Source organism: Marmota monax, unplaced genomic scaffold (assembly GCF_021218885.2).
Source record: "Marmota monax isolate L192 unplaced genomic scaffold, Marmota_monax_Labrador192_F-V1.1 WCK01_AAM20220418_F8-fsc01153, whole genome shotgun sequence".
Lineage (NCBI taxonomy): Eukaryota > Metazoa > Chordata > Mammalia > Rodentia > Sciuridae > Marmota > Marmota monax.
The window spans coordinates 31,737-50,566 of record NW_026692052.1 but is presented as its reverse complement, the minus strand read 5'-3'; the positions used below and the strand labels follow the sequence as shown (position 1 = coordinate 50,566).

The 18,830-nt window shown below is 36.6% G+C and overlaps 2 pseudogenes; both read left to right on the top strand.

Annotated features, from left to right (window-relative positions):
- LOC124099326 (rho GTPase-activating protein 29-like) overlaps positions 1 to 8,822 on the top strand; it is a 28,099-nt pseudogene extending 19,277 nt beyond the window's left edge.
- A 907-nt stretch (positions 8,823 to 9,729) lies between these two features.
- On the top strand, positions 9,730 to 11,889 carry LOC124099320 (endoplasmic reticulum chaperone BiP-like; annotated as a pseudogene).
- Positions 11,890 to 18,830: the final 6,941 nt, after the last annotated feature.

Below are 18,830 nucleotides of genomic sequence, written 5' to 3'. Positions count from 1 at the left end.
GAACAGAGCCACTGCCAGCTCCCAGAACAGGCCCAGTGACCTGCCGGCGTGGTAGCCACGACACCCCAATTGGAATAAGGAGAGAGCAGAGCCGCCGCCCGCACCTGCAGGAAAGATACGCAAGCAGTATGAAAAGACAAGGAAAGAAAGGACCACAAGCAATGCAGGTCAACGCAACTTTAGAAGAGATAACAGCTGCAGCAGATGGAATGTCAGATAAAGAATTCAGGATATACATGCTTCAGATGATCTGGAGTATCAAGGAAGACATTAAACAGCAAAATCAGACAATGAAAGATCACTTCGACAACGAATTACACAAACAAATCCAGGAAGCAAAGGATCAACTATACAGGGAGATAGAGGTTATAAAAAACAAGCAATCAGAAATCCTAGAAATGCAGGAAGCAATAAACCAACTTAAAAACTCAATGGAGAATACTACCAGCAGAGTAGAACACTTAGAAGATAGAACATCAGACAATGAAGACAAAGTATTTCAACTGGAAAAGAACATAGACAGCTCAGCAAGACTGTTAAGAAACCATGAGCAGAACATCCAAGAAATATGGGATAACATTAAGAGACCAAACTTAAGAGTCATTGGGATACAGGAAGGTACAGAGCTCCAAACCAAAGGAATGAGCAGTCTATTCAATGAAATAATACAAGAAAACTTCCCAGACTTGAAGAATGAGACAGAATCCCAAATCCTAGAAGCCTACAGGACGCCGAATGTGCAAAATCATAAGAGATCCACACCTAGACACATTATAATGAAGATGCCCAACATACAGAATAAGGAGAGAATTTTAAAAGCTACAAGAGAAAGGAAGCAGATTACATTTAGGGGTAAGCCAATCAGGATAACAGCTGATCTTTCAACACAGACTCTGAAAGCTAGAAGATCCTGGAATAACATATTTCAAACACTGAAAGAAAATGGGTTCCAACCAAGAATTGTGTATCCAGCAAAATTAAGCTTCAGGATGGAGGATGAAATTAAAACCTTCCACGATAAACAAAAGTTTAAAGAATTCGCAGCTAGAAAACCATCTCTTCAAAATATCCTCGCCAAAGCATTACAGGAAGAGGAAATGGAAAATAACAATGAAAACCAACAGTGGGAGGTAGGACAGTAAAGAGCGGGGGGGAAATAATCAAAGAGGAAAACAAACCATGTTTAGTAACAGAAATAAACAAATATGGCTGGAAGAACAACCCATATCTCAATAATAACCCTAAATGTTAATGGCTTAAACTCACCAATTAAGAGACACAGGCTAGTAGAATGGATCACAAAACAAGACCCAACAATATGCTGCCTACAGGAGACGCATTTGATAGGAAAAGACATACATAGGCTGAAGGTGAAAGGTTGGGAAAAATCATATCACTCATATGGACTTCGGAAACAAGCAGGCGTGTCCATACTCATATCAAATAAAATAGATTTCAAGCCAAAGTTAATCAAAAGAGATAAAGAGGGACACTACATACTGCTTAAGGGAACCATACACCAACAAGACATAACAATCATAAATATTTATGCCCCAAACAATGGTGCAGCTATGTTCGTCAAACAAACTCTTCTCAAGTTCAAGACTCTAATAGACCACCACACCATAATCATGGGAGACTTCAACACACCTCTCTCGCCACTGGACAGATCTTCCAAACAAAAGTTGAATAAGGAAACTATAGAACTCAATAACACTATTAATAACCTAGACCTAATTGACATATATAGAGTATACCACCCAACATCAAGCAGTTACACTTTTTTCTCAGCAGCACATGGATCCTTCTCAAAAATAGATCATATATTATGTCACAGGGCAACTCTTAGACAATATAAAGGAGTAGAGATAATACCATGCATCTTATCTGATCATAATGGAATGAAACTGAAAATCAATGATAAAAGAAGGAAGGAAAAAGCATACATCACTTGGAGAATGAACAATAGGTTACTGAATGATCAATGGGTTATAGAAGACATCAAGAAGGAAATTAAAAAATTCTTAGAGATAAATGAAAACACAGACACAACATATCGGAATCTATGGGACACATTGAAAGCAGTTCTAAGAGGAAAATTCATTGCTTGGAGTTCATTCCTTAAAAAAAGAAAAAACCAACAAATAAATGATCTCATACTCCATCTCAAAATCCTTGAAAAAGAAGAGCAAAACAACAGCAAAAGAAGTAGAAGGCAAGAAATAATTAAAATCAGAGCTGAAATTAATGAAATCGAAACAAAAGAAACAATTGAAAAAATTGACAAAACTAAAAGTTGGTTCTTTGAAAAAATAAACAAAATCGACAGACCCTTAGCCATGCTAGCGAAGAGAAGAAGAGAGAGAACTCAAATTACTAGCATACGGGATGAAAAAGGCAATATCACAACAGACACTTCAGAAATACAGAAGATAATCAAAAACTATTTTGAATCCTTATACTCCAATAAATTAGAAGATAGTGAAGGCATAGATAAATTTCTTAAGTCATATGATCTGCCCAGATTGAGTCAGGAGGATATAGAAAACCTAAACAGACCAATATCAATTGAGGAAATAGAAGAAACCATAAAAAGACTACCAACTAAGAAAAGCCCAGGTCCGGATGGGTATACAGCAGAATTTTACAAAACCTTTAAAGAAGAACTAACACCAATACTTTTCAAGCTACTTCAGGAAATAGAAAAGGAGGGAGAACTTCCAAATTCATTCTATGAGGCCAACATCACCCTGATACCTAAACCAGACAAAGACACTTCAAAGAAAGAAAACTACAGACCAATATCTCTAATGAACCTAGATGCAAAAATCCTCAATAAAATTCTGGCGAATCGGATACAAAAACATATCAAAAAAATTGTACACCATGATCAAGTAGGATTCATCCCTGGGATGCAAGGCTGGTTCAATATACGGAAATCAATAAATGTTATTAACCACATCAATAGACTTAAAAATAAGAACCATATGATCATCTCAATAGATGCGGAAAAAGCATTCGACAAAGTACAGCATCCCTTTATGTTCAAAACTCTGGAAAAACTAGGGATAACAGGAACATACCTCAATATTGTAAAAGCAATCTATGCTAAGCCTCAGGCTAGCATCATTCTGAATGGAGAAAAACTGAAGGCATTCCCTCTAAAATCTGGAACAAGACAGGGATGCCCTCTCTCTCCACTTCTCTTCAACATAGTTCTCAAAACACTGGCCAGAGCAATTAGACAGACGAAAGAAATTAAAGGAATCAAAATAGGAAAAGAAGAACTTAAATTATCACTATTTGCAGATGATATGATTCTATACCTAGCAGACCCAAAAGGCTCTACAAAGAAACTATTAGAGCTAATAAATGAATTCAGCAAAGTGGCAGGATTTAAAATCAACATGCATAAATCAAAGGCATTCCTGTATATCAGCGACAAATCCTCTGAAATGGAAATGAGGACAACCACTCCATTCAAAATATCTTCAAAAAAAATAAAATACTTGGGAATCAACCTAACAAAAGAGGTGAAAGACTTATACAATGAAAACTACAGAACCCTCAAGAGAGAAATAGAAGAAGATCTTAGAAGATGGAAAAATATACCCTGTTCATGGATAGGCAGAACTAACATCATCAAAATGGCGATATTACCAAAAGTTCTCTATAGGTTTCATGCAATGCCAATCAAAATCCCAACGGCATTTCTTGTAGAAATAGAGAAAGCAATCATGAAATTCATATGGAAAAATAAAAGACCCAGAATAGCAAAAACAATGCTAAGCAAGAAGTGTGAATCAGGCGGTATAGCGATACCAGACTTCAAACTATACTACAGAGCAATAGTAACAAAAACAGCATGGTACTGGTACCAAAACAGGCGGGTGGACCAACGGTACAGAATAGAGGACACAGAAACCGATCCACAAAACTACAACTATCTTATATTTGATAAAGGGGCTAAAAGCATGCAATGGAGGAAGGACAGCATCTTCAACAAATGGTGCTGGGAAAACTGGAAATCCATATGCAACAAAATGAAACTGAATCCCTTTCTCTCGCCATGCACAAAAGTGAATTCAAAATGGATCAAGGAGCTCGATATCAAATCAGAGACGCGCCGTCTGATAGAAGAAAAAGTTGGCTACGATCTACAGTCGGTGGCGTCGGGCTCCAAATTCCTCAATAGGACACCCATAGCACAAAAGTTAATAACTAGAATCAACAAATGGGACTTACTCAAACTAAAAAGCTTTTTCTCAGCAAAAGAAACAATAAGAGAGGTAAATAGGGAGCCTACACCCTGGGAACAAATCTTTACTCCTCACACTTCAGATAGAGCCCTAATATCCAGAGTATACAAAGAACTCAAAAAATTAGACAATAAGAGAACAAACAACCCAATCAACAAATGGGCCAAGGACCTGAACAGACACTTCTCAGAGGAGGACATACAGTCAATCAACAAGTACATGAAAAAATGCTCACCATCTCTAGCTGTCAGAGAAATGCAAATCAAAACGACCCTAAGATACCATCTCACTCCAGTAAGATTGGCAGCCATTAGGAAGTCAAACAACAACAAGTGCTGGCGAGGATGTGGGGAAAAGGGTACACTTGTACATTGCTGGTGGGACTGCAGATTGGTGCAGCCAATTTGGAAAGCAGTATGGAGGTTTCTTGGAAAGCTGGGAATGGAGCCACCATTTGACCCAGCTATTCCCCTTTCTTGGTCTATTCCCTAAAGACCTAAAAAGAGCATGCTACAGGGACACTGCTACATCGATGTTCATAGCAGCACAGTTCACAATAGCAAGACTGTGGAACCAACCTAGATGCCCTTCAATAGACGAATGGATAAAAAAAATGTGGCATTTATACACAATGGAGTATTACTCCGCATTAAAAAATGACAAAATCATAGAATTTACAGGGAAATGGATGGCATTAGAGCAGATTATGCTAAGTGAAGCTAGCCAATCCCTAAAAAACAAATGCCAAATGTCTTCTTTGATATAAAGAGAGTAACTAAGAACAGAGTAGGGACGAAGAGCAGGAGAAGAAGATTAACATTTAACAGGGATGAGAGGTGGGAGGGAAAGGGAGAGAGAAGGGAAATTGCATGGTAATGGAAGGAGACCCTCAGGGTTATACAGTGGAGGAGGTAGAGAGAGAGGAGGGGAGGGGAGGGGAGAGGTGGGGAGGGGGGAGGGGGGAGGATGTGAAAGGCAGCGAAGCACAACAGACACTAGTATGGCAATTTGTAAATCAATGGATGTGTAACTGATGTGATTCTGCAATCTGTGTATGGGGTGAAGGTGGGAGTTCATAACCCACTTGAATCAAAGTGTGGAATATGAAATGTCAAGAAATTTGTAATGTTTTGAACAACCCACAATAAAAAATTTAAAAAGAAAAAAAAATAGAAAAAAAAAAAAAGATGGAACTTACAAAATACAACCAAAACTTATTTTCCGTTATCAGCTATAAATTAACCCAACAAAGAATGAACAATTTTTATGGTGATGATCTCTAAATGGGAAGACATTCGTATTTATGGATAGGTCAACTTACCACTGTAGATACAAATCTCCTTTAAGTTAACCTGTATACTCAAGGAAAACTTGGTCAAAATTGCAGGTAGATCTGTTGGGAACTTGACAAACTCCTAAAGTTTATATGGGATATCTATAAAAAGGAGAGTGAAGAAATGTATCTTCCCGTTCAGTTATTTAGATAAACTTCAAAGTTATTTAGAATAAGTCATTTGGTGTTTGCTGATAAATGGTTCAGAAGAGCAAAACTCAGAGACAATTTTATATAGAAAAATAATTGATAAATGTAACTCCACAGGTCATAAGTGTATTACATTGTAGAATGTGTTTGGAAACTGCTCTTTGGACAAAAATAAACCTGAGTTGCTATTTACATTGTACACAAAAGTAGCCTTATGATGTATTAGATCTCTGAATGTGAAAAGTAGATCATCAAATTTGGAAGAAGAGAAAGAAAATCATATAGTGGTTTGGGCATATTTAAGTTTATAGACCTACTTAATTTTTTATGAACTACAGGTTACTTTTTGAAATAGCCAAAATTTTACCAGAAATGCCTAAGTGATTTTTGTTCCCCAACATTGTCTTCAAATATTTTTAAACATGTTTTTATCTCATGAATGTAAATTATTACCTTTTTAAAATTATTCATCCAGTTACTGATGAGTTTGAGTACCTCTTAAGATATCCTTGGTCAGTTTGGACTTACCTTTTCATAGAAAAGATTTTGGGGACTTCGATTGGTTTTATTTGTTTTGTTTTGATTTTATATATTCCATATATGTACTATATAGTATGCACTAGTAGATAGCTAATTTCATGTTGCCAAAAATCATTCATATTCTCCTATCAAGATTTTTGCTTTGGAGATTTTAAGACTTTCTCCATTTATCTAATTTGATCTTATTAGCAATTCTGTGCTATGAACCTTGGCATCATTTAAGCCATAGCTAACAATCTCAGGAAGGTAAATAATGCCAAGTGTCATATCCCTAAATTATTGTAGATTCAGGATTTGAACCTCATCCTGTCTCATTCCTAAATGTAACCTTGTTTCACTGTCCAAGAAAATTGAATTTCCAGGTAGGTATAGTAATAACAATAAATAATTTTAAAATATTTGAAGTTTTCATTATATACCAGGTATTTCTGAGCCTTTTCTTTAGTAGATCATTAACACCACATGCCAACATATCTCCACATAGGAGTCTGTCTTGACACAAGAAGGCAGGTAGGAATAATGCACTAGATTTGCCCAGGGCAGAACTGGAGCAGGAGCTGAGCCAGCACCCAGGCAGCTGGCTGCAGAGCCTGCACTCTTCATGGTGCTAGAAGTTCTGCAGGAATGTAAATATGTTCTGGTGTTTACCATCCAACCACAATGGCTCAGTTCTCTTCTATCAATGTGAAGAAGGGCCCAGGGCAGCAAATCATATGAGCACTGCCTGGGAACCAGAGAAGAGAGGCAAGCAACCTCAGGTGAAGATGAAGGTCAGATGAGATGATGACCTTTAAGTGTTGCTTGTGTGCACCTGTCTGCAAACCACTGCCCAAAGATGTGGTAGAAGGACAATGTGGCAGGGATGAGGACTGTGGGATATGAACAGGGCCATTGGAAAGCCATCAGACCACTGGCAAGGCACACAGTTGTCTGATGTTTCCCAGGAGGGAGATGAGGAGCATGACCAGAGGGCTTCACCTTTCTAGTAACAGGAGCTTTTGGGGTACATTCAGCAAAGACAGAGTGTGAGGAGCTAGGGTTCTAGGTGAGAAAACAGGGACCTTAGGTCCAGACCAGAGGAGAAAGAGAAGGAGTTAAATCTGGAGTCTTCAGGACCAGTAGCACAATGGCAAATTTTGAAAACTCTTCAACCTTCTTTGGTCCAGAGGATCTTGCCATGTATTAGTGGATCAGCTGGAAGAGCTTCCAAGTCCTCTCTTGTGTGTTTCCCTCAGTATGGAAAGAATGTATCTGGGAAGCAGATTGACCAACAGGAAAAGTCCTTGGGATTCAGGACACGGCTTTGGTTGGTGTACAGAATAGTGTTACTGTTGTAGAGTTAAAATTGTCTGCCTATTGAAATCAGGAATGTTCTAACCCAGAAAATAATCATTCATGGGTAGCATATTAAAACAAGTTACTTCAGGAAGTGTTTTTTTTTTTTTAATTTTATGTGCTTTGTAGCTAATTGTTGTATTGATTTAGATAAATTTTAAAAAGTAATGCTTTAATTCAAAATGTGCCTTTAATACTGTATGGATTTTTAATTCCTCTGCATAGATGACTGAGAATATCATGTAGGAAAAAACATGTAAGACTATATTTTTTGAGAGAGTGCCCATTTATAAATAACCACACTTCCTTATTAACCAAGCTCCATGAAGTTAAAAAAAAAATCTCTTCTTTTTCAGATAACAAAAAACTTGAATCATCATCCCAAAAGATGGATGATATGTGTAAAACCACAAAACCACTTAGTCTGAAATCTGATATGGCAACAAATGATATACAGAGGCCTATGCCAAGCACCAAGATCAGCCATTTCCATTTGCCTACAGATAGGTTCCATATTGAAAGCTCTCCTAATGAGAGAAACAGCAGAAATGTGGGAAATGTGAATTCAGACAAGTTTTGCCAGAATCTTACTTTTGAAATACTAATAGAAAAGATACCCCTACTACTGCTGGTTTCCAATTTAATGGCTTTGATCAGCAGATTCCACAAAAAACTCAGGCACAACAATGTGAACCAAAGAACTTAGCTGGCATGAGTGCAGTGATTGTGCCAAGTGCACTCCAGGAAAAAGTCACAATGAGCTTCAGGGTTAGTGGTGACCATTCCTGCGATGCCACACAGCCCAACATGCCAGCCAGTTCAGCAAGAGAGGCATCAGAGAGATGTTCCTCTCATTCTCAGCATCTTGCTCCTGCAAGAGCACCCAGAATATTGCACACCCATCTTGGGACAACATTTTACAAACCACCTACTCTGACGAGCAAAGTCAGGGGGACTGAGGAGAGACCAGCTTCACCTTCAGCAGCAGTGCCTCCTAGCACAGCTCTTACTCTCCTGAGTCATGTAGAGAAATCTGTTCCAGAGGCAGACAGCACATCAGCTTACGTTTTGAAGCCAGCCCCTGAGCCTAAAGAGAACTGTGAGGAGGTTGGCCTGCCTGACATGAATCCAATGTGCCAAGGACTCAGGCTAAACAAATGGAAGAGCTACAAGACCTTGAAATTGAAATGCCACAGTTTGTGTAGGGTTGTCAAAATTCATTTTTTCTTTTTCTTGTTTCATTTTTTGGTATTGTGTTTATTTTAGGAAAGAATGTTGTGACAGAACCCTTTTGTATAGGATGGCCAAAGAGTGTATTTTGCCTATTGGCTTTCTATTGTGTTTGGTAGTCATATAGAATGGTAGTGTGTTTATTTTAGGAAAGAATGTTGTGACAGAACCCTTTTGTATAGGATGGCCAAAGTGTGTATTTTGCCTATTGGCCTTCTATTGTGTTTGCTAGTCATATAGAATGGTAGTGCTTTAGTCATATAGAATGATAGTGCCTCACTGGTATTGTCTTTAAATTCTGTGTTTTTGAAGTTGTGCATAAAATAAGTATTATAATTTTAAATTTCAAATGATTTTCTCTATAAAATGATCCATGTAAATGTATCCTTAATATATGGTATTGTTCTCAACAAATAGGGGCAGTAGGGGAAAATGAGTTTTATTTTGGAGCAAATCTGGTGCTGATTCATAAAATGCTTCTGAATGCAAGTACCTGAAAAATGTTGATTGGGTATGAATATATTTTTCCCACATAATGTTCTAGTGCATCTTTGACCATTGTGTTGTTATACTATGTATGGAAGCATTGGCAATTCACTTAACTTTTTAATATTTACATAGTGGCCAAAATGCTTGTGAATCTATATTTAACTACTTGACAATTTTTACATATGGTAGTCAATACAATTGTAGAAATAAAATGCACTTCAATACTAAAAAGTTTGAGACATTGGCAGAGACAACACTGATGGACAGAGTTGAGGTGTCTCAGTGTGACAGACCCGTAACCTCACTGCGGCCTGTTGCTGGATTGCCTGTGTCTTCTGGCTCTCTGCTTCCCTTGTTGCTGACCGAGAGCAAGTGGCCAACAGCTATGGCAAGATGAAGCTCTCTCTGGTAGCTGGGGTGCTGCACAGCAGCCCTGGCTGAGGATGAGAACAAGAAGGAGGACGTGGGTACCCTGGTTGGCATCGACCTGGGGACCACTAATTGCTGCATCGGGGTGTTCAAGAATGGCCACATGGAGATCATCTCCAATGATCAGGGCAACCTCATCATGCATCTTATGTGACCTTCACACCTGTAGGGGAATGTCTGATTAGTGATGCATCCAAGAATCAGCTCATCTTTAATCCTGAGAACACAGTCTTTGAATGACCCGTCTGTGCAGAAAGACATTAAGTTCTTGCCTTTCAAGGTGGTTGGAAAAAAAAAAAAAAAAAAAACTAAACCATACATTCAGGTTGATATTGGAGGTGGGAAAACTAAGACATTTGCTCCATAAGAAATTTCTGCTATGGTTCTCACTAAAATGAAAGAGATTGCTGAGGCTTATTTGGGAAAGAATTTTACCCATGCAGTTGTTACTGTACCAGCCTATTTTAATGATGCCCATCAGCAAGCAACCAAAGATGCTAGAACTATTGCTGTCCTGAATGTTATGAGGATCATCAATGAGCCTACAGCAGCTGCTATTACTTATGGCCTGGATAAGAGTGAGGGAGAGAAGAACATCCTGGTGTTTGATCTGGGTGGTGGAACCTTTGATGTGCTTCTTCTCACCATTGACAATTGTGTCTTCGAAGTCATGGTCACTAATACTGATACTCATGGGGTGGAGAAGACTTCAACCAGCATGTTATGGATCAAGCTGTACAAAAAGAAGACTGGCAAAGATGTTAGGAAACACAACAGAGCTATGCAGAAACTCTGACATGAAGTAGAAAAGGCCCAGTGGGTCCTGTCTTCTCAACATCAAGCAAGTATTCAAATTGAGTCCTTCTATGAAGGAGAAGACTTTTCTGAAACTCTGACTTGGGCAAAATTTGAAGAGGTAAACATGGACCTGTTTCGGTCTACCATGAAGCCTGTTCAGAAAGTACTGGAGGATTCTGACTTGAAGAAATCTGATGTTGATGAGATTGTTCTTGTGTGTGGCTCTACTCAAATTCCAAAGATTCTGCAACTTGTTAAAGAGTTCTTCAATGGCAAGGAGTCATCCTGTGGCATAAACCCAGATGAGGCTGATGTATATGGTGCCACTCTCCAGGCTGGTGTACTCTCCAGTGATCAAGATATAGGTGACCTAGTACTGTTTGAAGTATGTCCCCTGACACTTGGTATTGGAACTATAGGAGTTGTCATGACCAAGCTGATACCAAGGAACAATGTGGTACCCACCAAGAAGTCTCAGATCTTTTCTACACCTTCTGATAATCAACCTACTGTTCCAATCAAGGTCTATGAAGGTAAATAACCCCTGACAAAAGACACCCATCTTCTGAGTACATTTTATCTCACTGGAATTCCTCCTGCTCCCCAGGGGGTCCCTCAGATTGAAGTCACTTTTGAGATAGATGTGAATGGTATTCTTTGGGTGACAGCTGAAGACAAGTGTACAGGGAACAAAATTAAGATTACAATTACCAATGACCAAAATCCACTGACAACTGAAGAAATTGATGAGAAGTTTGCTGAGGAAGACAAAAGACTCAAGGAGTGCATTGATACTAGGAATGAGTTTGAAAGCTTCACTACTCTCTAAAGTATCAGATGGGAGATAAAGAAAAGTTGGGAGGCAAAGTTTCCTCTGAAGATAATGAGACCATTGAAAATGCTGTAGAGGAAAAGATTGAATGGCTGGAAAGCCACCAAGATGTTGACATTGAAGACTTCAAAGCTAAACAGAAGGAACTAGAAGAAATTGTTCAGCCAATTATCAGCAAACTCTATGGAAGTGCAGACCCTCCCCGGACTGGTGAAGAGGATACAGCAGAAAGAGAAGAGTTGTAGACAATGGTCTGCTAGTGCTGTAATATTGTAAATACTGGACTCAGGAACTTTCATTAGGAGACAATTGAGAGAACTTAAGTCTCGAATGTACTTGGAATCTTCACCTCAGAGTGGAGTTGAAAATGCTATAGCCCAAGTGGCTGTTTACTGCTTTCCATTAGCAGTTGCTCACATGTTTTGGGGTGGAGAGATAGGAGGAATTGGCTATCTTAAAAACTGGATATAAAAACGTGGGTGAGGATGTGTGTTCACCTCAAAAATGTTCTATTTAATGATTGGGTCATGCACATCTCATGTAGGAACATTTTTCAACCATAAGTCACACCAATAAATGTTTGTTATTTAAAAAAAAATAAATAAAAATGTTTGAAACTGTCATAAAAAAAAAATTATACAGATAAAGCTAAGGGAAAAAACAATATCAGAAGCATTAAAACCATCTAAAGCCAAATAACTAAACTATAAAATTTAAATTATATTTATATATAATATATTATGTATTATATATATTATATATTACATATTATAGAATTACATATATATGATATAAGTCATTTATATATAATTATAATATAATCCATATATTTTATATATTATATTAATATAAATTAAACTATAATATAATAATCATATCATTATCTTATTAATAATAGAAATTATATTATCATATAATTATATTACAATAAGTAATATAACACAAATTAATATAAATTTAGATATATTATATGCTAATAATATGTTATATATAATAAAATAATATATATTTATATTTAGTTTATATATTATTATATGTGTATATAAAATATGTACTTCATATATTATAAATAATTTTTATTAAATATGTATAAATCATATATTTTTATATATAAATACATAAAATTTATATAATATATGATTTATATCATATATATATACTTTACATATATATTTACATATTAATATATATAATTTATATATGAGTATATAAATATACTATATATAATATATAAATATATAATATATGAATATATAACATAAAATATAATTGATATTATATATTATATATATTTTATATTATATAAATTATGTAATATATAATTATATATTAGTATTTATAATTTATATATATTTAATGTATATATATAATTTATATATATTATATGTATACATAATAAAATAATAATATATGTAATATAAATTAATATAAATGAGAATGTTATATGAATATTTCTATGTATTTTCTCTTGAGATCATCTGGGTTTTGTTAAAACCATTCCTTTTGGCCAGGAACAGGGATGTATGCCTGTAATCCCAGTAGCTCCGGAGGCTGAGACAGGTGGATCTCAAGTACAAAGCTAGCCTTAGAAATGGCAAGGTGCTTAGCAACACTGTCTATAAATAAAATTCAGAATAGGGCTGCGGATGCAACTCAATGTTTCAGTGTTCCTGAGTTCAATTCCCAGTACCAAAAAAAAAAAAAAATCCTTTTGAATGAAATGTTTTTACTTATAAATCACTTTACATACTCTTTCTACCTGGACTATCAACCAGTGAAAATGTTTATGTCATTAGAATGGAGCAATAATTTATTTAAGTTCATTTTGAGAGTATGGTAAGTCTCATTGTTTGCAATTTGAGAAATGTAGATGACTGAATGTATTTCACTTATAAAATACCCAGTTTTTATAAACTAATTCATTCCTGTTATTTTCTGGGTTTCATCATCTTGCCTAAAATAGGATGTAAAAGGGACAAAAATAAAATAGCCTTCTTTTGTATGTTTGAACTCTATTGTGAGTCAATGTTTTTGTATGATCATATTATACTTGATAAAAAATTATATGTGCAGGTTTATACACACATTATTATATGTAAATTATCTCAAGTATATCAAGTAATTGTGGCTTCTCTGAAATTGTTGCCTCTTGGAGTATGATACCTTAAGATTGTTAACTATTGACTAAGTGGTCAACACCTGGGCTCATCACTTGACTATAATATGAAATGGGTTTTAGGGCATGCTGTCTTATAGTTCTCCATAATATTAAGGAGTAAGGAGAAATTAACAAATGGCGTTTTTTATACTAAAGCCATTTTTTTAGCCTTCCTTACAAAGTACAAGAATCATATTGGGGGCTGGGGATGTGGCTCAAGTGGTAGCATGGTCACCTGGCATTCGTGCAGCCCGGGTTCAATCCTCAACACCACATACAAACAAAGATGTTGTGTCTGCCGAAAAATAAACAAATATTAAAATTAAAAAATAATCACATTGGTTTGAACTTAAAAATAAAATCGGAGCTAGCATTTATTGAGCTTCTTTTGTGTATTTAGACTTTACCAAGTTGAAATTTCACAGCAACCTATAATGGGTAAGTCAGCATTTTATAATTCCTGTGTTACAGGTGAGGAAACTGAGGCTTAGCTAACTGACATGTCTTTAGTTTCCAGAGATGCAGCAAGCAGATCCAAATCTCAAATACAAGACTGTCAAATTTTGATTAGTGCTTCTTTTTTTTTTTTTTTGGGGGGGAAGGTGCATACCAGAGGATGAACACTTAAGCACTTGGCCACTGAACCACATCCACAACTTTATTTTGTAATTTATTTAGAGATAGGGTCTCACTGAATTGCTTAGCACCTTGCTTCTGCTGAGGCTGGCCTTGAACTTTCAATCCTCCTGCCTCAGCCTCCCAATGGGATTACAGGTGTGCACCAGTATGCCCGGGTGGTTAGTGCTCTTAATGAATGTGATTACTGAATAATAGCAGGAAACACTGAACAATAAAAAATGCATCTTTCTATGATTTTATTGTAAAATACACATAAAATTAGCCATTTGAACTATTTTGAAGTTCAGGAACACTAAATATATTCACATAATTCTGCAACTATACTCAAGGGTCCATTTCCAGAATTTATTCATCATCCTGTGAGAAAACTTACTTACATTTAAACTCCTTCAGTTTTAAGATGTGGATACAACCCGGTCAAACCTCACAAATAGAGTTGCACTTTCATGTCCTTCCTGGGATTTTGTTCAGCTTGGAGCCTTCAGCCTGAATGTTCCAGCTTCCTGGAGGCACTGAAGCAAAGTGTCTCTGGAGAAGGGGTTGCTGTTTCTAGAGTACCCAGAGCATACACAGTGCCCTGCTACCAATAATATGGCAGAAATTGTTCATTGGAAAGTTGTTTTAGGACACTTGGAAACAGATGTGAGCAAGGGGAAAGGGCATCATGGATATTCCTGTTAGAGCTGCCAGGCCAATAGAAAGCTTTCTGCAAAGCATATTGTTCATGTTTATGAGAAGTATTTCCTTTCATGGGCCTATTTTACATGCCGAGAATTTCAGGAGAATTTATGAGTATTTTAAACTACTTTTAATGTACAGTGTTGGTATGAATATATATGTAGACAATTCAGTGAATATCTGTAGTTTGGCAAAGTTTCATTCACCATCAGTCTGGAGTAGTCTGTCCTATTCCTGGATATGGGCCACTAACAGAAATTAAGATCTCTTTAATAATGAAATGAAAAGTGGAAGGGCTTAAGAATAAAACTGTATAAAAGATCTTCATGGATAAAATTTTAGACCACATCAGAAATTAGAAGCCTCAATATTATAAAGACATTCATTTAACTTACACTTATGGATTCAATATAATCCCATCCAAAATATTTTTGGATCATTTGAAAATTAAAGACATAATGCTCCATTACCTCTAACCACTTGAGTGTGTACTTAAACAGTGACGCTCCTTTTTAACCATAGTATACACATCAAACTCTGGACATTAACATGATGACATCTAACCCATAGATTGAATTCACATTTTGGTAATTGCCCCAATAATGCTGCTGTCTTCAAGCATCCCAATCTAGGATCACATGGTGCATTTTGTTGTCTTATCTCTTTGGTCTCCTTCCATCTGGAATACTTTTTTGGTCTTTTCATTCATGACCTTGACACTTGAGGAGCATAAGCCAATTTGTATAGTGTTGCTTGCTTAGTTTGGGTTTCTGTAATATTTCTCATGATTAGAGTTGGGATATACATTTGTGTCATAAATATCCGAAATGATGATTGATTCTTTTCATTGTATTATACTAGAAGATTCACCGTGTTTATTTGTCCCCTTACTGGTGATGTGGTCTTTGGCCACTAGGTTAGGATAGTATCTACAAAGTTTTTCCATTGTAAAGTTCTCCATTGAGGAGATTCCTGGAGACCATGAAATGTTCTAATTCCTACTGAATTGCTGACAGCTAGTTTGAGTCTGTTGACAATTCTTTCCTGAATCAGTTACTATTTTGATTGCCAAGTGGTGAGTCCACCACTTCTGCTTTGATATCCTATAGTAAAGAAGAACCTTCACTTCTCTATGTGTTTATTCATTTATATCAGTTTAGGCTTCTGGGTTCTCATTTTACTTAAGTAGCTGATAATATATCATTTATTTTCATGCTGAAAATTTCCCAGATTTTGTCTGTGGGAATCTTTTTACACTATCTTCTAAGTCCCTTCGACATGTCTACATGTCTTTTTGGATTCTTCCTTATTTTTGGTACATCAAAATGTTACAAGGTCATCTTGTACTTTTCCCTACCCCAGATCTAGATTAGACAGTTTCAAAGGAACACTGTTTTCTTTAAATGGGGAATGGTATATGGAATCCAAGACTGGAGAAGGATTCATAGCTAATTGGGAAGTTACTGGCTTTAACCTATTGGGAGACAAACTTGTACATATACACATGTAGACACAAACACATTGTTGTGCATTCTCATGTAAGCATACATTGTAAACCTTGAAAACCTTGAGTTCACACTGATATTTAATTGTTCTTCTTTGATGCTTTGGGATTTCAACTATTTCCTTTTCCATATTTGTAAATCCTTTTTCTCCTGGATTGGGATGCAGGAAGCCATCCCAATCTGGCTTCTATAATCCTAAATATTTTATTTGTTCCCTTAACCTCCTGACAAGGTCAACTGCTCCTTCATTCTGCTTGGTCTCAAATATGCCAAATCCAGTCCTCAGTCATTGCTGTACTGGTTATGTCCACATGGATCCCTGAAATGCCACTTGAAACATAACCTCTACTACACCAGCCCAGACCACACTAACTGAATTCTTAGCCGCAGGGAATTTCTTGCTGAGCCCACCATTGGAATCTTAGGTCCCTATCATTTGCTAGAGAGAGGCAAAAAACAAATCAACTATCTTTTGAAAATGAGCATTTTTTGAATTTTGAGTTTACTAAGGAAAGTTTAAAAAACAATGGTTATACATATTTACCAGAAATAATTAAACAAGCATGTATTCACGACATTTTTAGAAATAATTTGCAAAAAATAAAGTATGATTTTACTTTTGACTGTTACAAATTTCAAATAATAGTGATAAATTAATTAGTCAACCATATATGTTATGCTGTTCTAAAATGTCTTTACAATCAGCCAGTTTAAACCTAGAACCTAAAAAGAAGAAAAAGAAAAATAATAAAATAAAATCTTATCTAACCATATATCACTAACAGATTGTTAATCAGCAACTTACATCCCTCCTTAATCATAGGCCTGTTTCTTCCCCCACCAGGGTAAACATTTGTGAATGACTGAGCTAGGGGGTGCTAGAATCAACCCAGCATTTTGCACATACCAGGCAAGCATTTTACCACTGAGCTAAAAGCCCAGCCCTTTTTCTATTGGATGTTGAGGCAGGTTCTAACTTGCTCAAACTGGCCAAGAAATTGAGATCCTCCTGCCTCAGCTCCCAAGTAGCTGGGACTGCAGGTGTGCACCACATCACTGAGACATTATCTTGAGTATTATTATACTTTGTTTGTTTATTTTGATTTGCCATGAACATAGTATTCAATTTTGCCTGTTTTATTGACCTTTTTGCAAGTGGAATCACCAAATCTTTTGTTACTTTGTACAAGGCTGGAAAAAGAAACTTGGAGCTCTCAATGTAAAAGCTCACCTAACTACACTGTCATCTGATAAAAGAGATTTTAAGTGAAGAAGCACTATCAAAGACAAAGAGGGATATTTCAGGCCTAGTGTCATCATCACAGTGCCTCAGGGAACAGAATGTCCAGGATGCATATATGAGCTGGTTTTCCACAGCATCAAGCTCAGAACTCAATATTCCTTGAGCTTCTCTTGGGGATACTACCTCCTACTAGCACTTCCCATCAATGGATAGAATCAGCTCTTCAGGATTAACCAGTTCACTCTCAAATCCCCCAGCATAGTCCCTGCCCCCTCTGTATTCTGAATGATGCTCTTGAACCCAATTCTGTGCTTCCTTCAGTAGTATTGTAAAAACTGTTCCAGCATTACCAGCCTCAAGATTTTTCCCTTTGTGTACATCTCTGGCTTGATCAACACATAGCAAAGTTCTCAGAGCTGGGTCGCTGCCTCATGGGGCCCAGGTGATATCCACACTGCTCAAATTGCTATCAAAAACCTTTGTGTCAGGGAGACAGTTCCAGGTAATACTTGATCTCTCTTCACTATCGAGCATTCTACTCAAGTAAGCTTCACTATCAGGATTTTTCCGCTCTTCATCTAGAGTTGGGATAAGTGCTGAATCTTCTTCCACTAAATATGCAGACATCCTGACTTACAGTACTTCCAGAAAATACAGTCAAGGCAGTATGAAAACTTGAGGTAAATGCCACATTTTCTTCATGAGTACTCCCCTGGCTCAGGAACCACAACATCTTGGCTGTCCATGGCAGATGCAGAAACTCTGCTTCAAATGGTTTCCCAGAAACTTCTGGGGTAGGCACCTCAGAAAGTGAGTTAGTTACTTATAAGATGAAATGATACAGCTTCTGTATGTGATGTAAAATAAGCAAAGAATTCAGAAGATAAAGTTGCTATGGCCATTGTTTATATTTCAAAACAGTCAAAATAAAATCTAGAACGATGTTAAAAATAAAAGTAATTTAAAATAGAATAAAAATTATGAAACAAACTTTTGTGACTATTTATTCTACCGGCAAACTACATTATTATTCTCAGAACAATATGCAAAAGTATACTCTTGGCACACATTTCAAATTATATCATGTCTTGGTAATTCAAAGTATTCTAAACTTTTTAAAAGAGTGATTAAAATAAAAAGACCACTGGGGGCTGGGGTTGTGGCTTAGCAGTAGAGTGCTCTCTTAGCACATGCAAGGCCCTGGGTTCAATC